At 29.4% G+C, this 3,326-nt stretch overlaps 1 long non-coding RNA gene across 2 annotated transcripts in view; it reads left to right on the forward strand.

The window, feature by feature from the left end:
- LOC102594032 (uncharacterized) overlaps positions 1–3,326 on the forward strand; it is a 10,855-nt gene that overhangs the window by 2,707 nt on the left and 4,822 nt on the right. For both annotated transcript variants that reach the window (XR_367943.2, XR_001474467.1), the window contains exons 4-5: positions 1,086–1,255; positions 2,069–2,280. This is a non-coding gene — a long non-coding RNA (uncharacterized lncRNA). The remainder of the gene's footprint in view (positions 1–1,085; positions 1,256–2,068; positions 2,281–3,326) is intronic.

Here is a 3,326-nt window from a genome sequence, read left to right on the forward strand (position 1 = left end):
ATTAAATATTTTTTCCCATATTATTCTTCTTAATTCAATTATTTCTATATTTTTAAGTATATATAAGATTAAAGTTTCGTAGTTTTTTATCATTTCATCATGCATGTATGTAGTCATGTTCGTTGTTATGCAGGTTTTTTATTTTCAATTATTCCTTCCTATCATATTCATAATTGATTAAATTCATATTAGATCATTATGAACTAGATTATCTTAACAGTTTTTGTAACAAACACATAAAAAATTACAGTATATATATAAACATCCAAATATACAATTTATGTCAAATTAAATTCTGGAATACTTCTTTATATACTACATTTGTAGCTTGATTACTTATTTTTCCATCTTCATCGTAAGTTAGTATTTTTAATCCCTTTCTATTTGTCACTCTGGAAAGAGCAACTTAAAATTGTCCACGTGTAAACACTGGGTTCTTCAGAAATAAGCCCACATGAGATAAAGACAGTCCTTGACTCTTTTTTATTCTCATAGTAAATGATACAGTTTTTCTATGTTTCTAAATAATTTTAAAATCGTCTGAACATGATTTTTAAATTAACCAAAAAGAAATAAAAAAAGAGTAATAAACTACATAATTTATGTTTCTTTTTTTTTCTTCCTAAAATTAAAATTTTGTTATTGTTTTTTAATTTGAATTTTAAAATATCCTCTTAAGTAATACAGTTTAAATGTAAAAGGAAAATTGTTAACTACTACTACTACTACTACTAATAATAATAATAATAATAATAATAATAATGATGATGATGATGATGATCATAATAATAGTAATAATAATATGTATTTTAAAATTTTAAAATGGATAAATGCAAACTCACAAAAAGAGGATATAACTAAAATTAAATCACGTTTATTTACATCAGGAAATTTTTTATCTAAAAAATAAATTCATTTGTGTATAATTCAAAGGATAGGAAAATGCATTTTCCTTTTGATTTTGAAGGATGTAGAATTTTAAGCTAATTTAAAATTACAATATATAATTAATAAAATTATAAATTCATTTCACAAAACTAATTAGCATTGTATACAAAACTAATGCTGGTGTCATTGTTCGCCAGCGCAAGCCATGGCGCCGAAAGGACGGTGTCTTCATGTACTTTGAAGATAATGCTGGTGTGATTGTGAACCCCAAGGGAGAAATGAAAGGGTCTGCGATGAGTGGCCCAATTGGTAAAGAATGAATTGATCCAAAGCGCTCTCGTTCACTCTAAAACCCTCAAACATGACGGTACACATTTCGATCCATTTTAAACCTAATTTATTAGTAAGAAAATCAGTTGAATTTGATTGATAGTAGTTTGATTTTGTAGATTATATATGCAACTTCTAGTGAAATTAATTTTGTAGTTTCAGCAAAAATTATGTTGAATTTTGTAGTAATTGGATTTTTCAGTGAAAATAGTGGAATTTTATAGATTATATGCAGTTTGTGGTGAAATTGTGTAGTTTCAGCGAAAATAATTTAACCTTGTATATTTTATGCAATTTCTGAGTGAAAGCTTATAGTTTGAGTGGAAGTAAGTGGATTTTATGTAGTCCTAGAGCAACTTTATAGTTTGAGTTGTAGTGATTGGATTTTATAGATTTTTTCCAGCTTCTTAGTAAGTTTATAGTTTAAGTTGAAATAATTGGCTTAAAAATAAAACTTTCATTTTAAGTTTATTAAAGTAAAAGAAAATTTATCAACTTTTCTCTCTAATTTTTCATGCTATTAACCTTTCCCTCTAATTTTTCTACTACGATAAAATATTCCCTCCTATTAGTAATAAGAATTTTTTTCTAAAAAAAAAAACCCTACTCCTGCTTAAAGTCTAGAGTTATTTGTATATCGCCTCACGCCCTCAACACATTGCTCAAGCAAAGAAATTCATGGTAGCCATCTCCATCCACAAGTAATCCTAAGGTTTTTATTTCATACAAACTTATGATCTTACTGAAACAAACCTTTGATCAGGTTAACTAATTGAAAAAGTATTGACTTTCGGAACCATGTGAAGTTCAAGGTTTCACAATTTAGTTCTTAATTTATATTTTCTTGTAGGTTTTACTGGATTCATCTCATCCTACACATATTTTGATTCCCAAGTATTCAAACAATTGTGACGATTAGTGATTTTATTAAATCACTTTGGGCTCAGCAGAGGTTACTAGTGTGTCTCTTTAAGAGGATACTGGCGTCGCTTCTCTCAGAGTTACTGGATACTAGCGTCGTCTCTCTTAGCATTTGAATCTGTGAAGGAATTTGTGAACGAGGTACAGTAATTTCTCCTTCCTTTTAGGGTTTTAATTTCAATAATTTTGAGTGCGTAGGGTTTTAGTTTCAATCTTCATTGAGTTACTGTACTGTGAATGAATCTGTGAACAAGTTACTGTAATTTTTTTCTTTTCTAGTTTTAGCATGCTCATAATCGATTTTCCTTTCTAGTTTCATAATCGATTGTTTTCTGCTTGTGTTCAAATCGTAGGGTTCACTATTTTTTTGCTTCTTTTATGTTTAGGAATTTTATGTGATGGTTTTGATCTTTTGAACTTTGCTCTTTTTGTAGAGAAAAAAAATAGCAATTAAATTGGTCTGCATTGTTGAGTTTGTGGTTTAAAGAGTGACTCTAAACTCATGGCTTTGTTTCTTAAGAAATCATCACCAATGCTGCCTAGAAATCATATATACCTATGTTTCTGAAGCCTTACAAGACCTCATCAATGCCTTAAATTCCAACCAAGACTCTTTATTAGCACTAATAGTAATACAAACGTACTGGTTAAATTTTTGGATGCTCTACCATAAGCAGCCTTTGCATATTTGCTAGTTGAGAAAGTTGTAAGACTTGATCTTGTTATTGGAGAAGTAATAGATATGGAAAAGATAGCTCATTTAAAGGATATAATCAATGATGATGTGGTTATTAATGTAATGGTTCTTAATGAGTTCCCCTCCTCCTATACAAGCAAATTGACTACTACAGTTGATGGATGCACTGGAAAATTGTTAATAGATGCACCTTTTCTATTTGTTAATCGATTGTTTGCTGCAATAATTGGCTTGTTTGATTCGGTTTGGGGACTCATGTGATTGATTATTCCTCCCTTGATTGAGCATGACTTTCCTTAGAATCAATGGAGGGATGAAAAGCAAAGAAAGAAAAACCACTGGAGTTCAGAAAATGCTCTTCTCAACTTCTCTCTTTTCGTATTATTTTTAAAGCTTTCATGTTTTCTTTTGGTTCTGGATATTAATTTTCACGTGTTGTGATCTTGATGGCTACCGTTAGCATCAACATGTAAAGGGTTAAGGAAGCTAA

The sequence above is a fragment of the Solanum tuberosum genome, unplaced genomic scaffold (assembly GCF_000226075.1).
Source record: "Solanum tuberosum cultivar DM 1-3 516 R44 unplaced genomic scaffold, SolTub_3.0 scf00203, whole genome shotgun sequence".
Taxonomy (NCBI): Eukaryota; Viridiplantae; Streptophyta; class Magnoliopsida; order Solanales; family Solanaceae; genus Solanum; species Solanum tuberosum.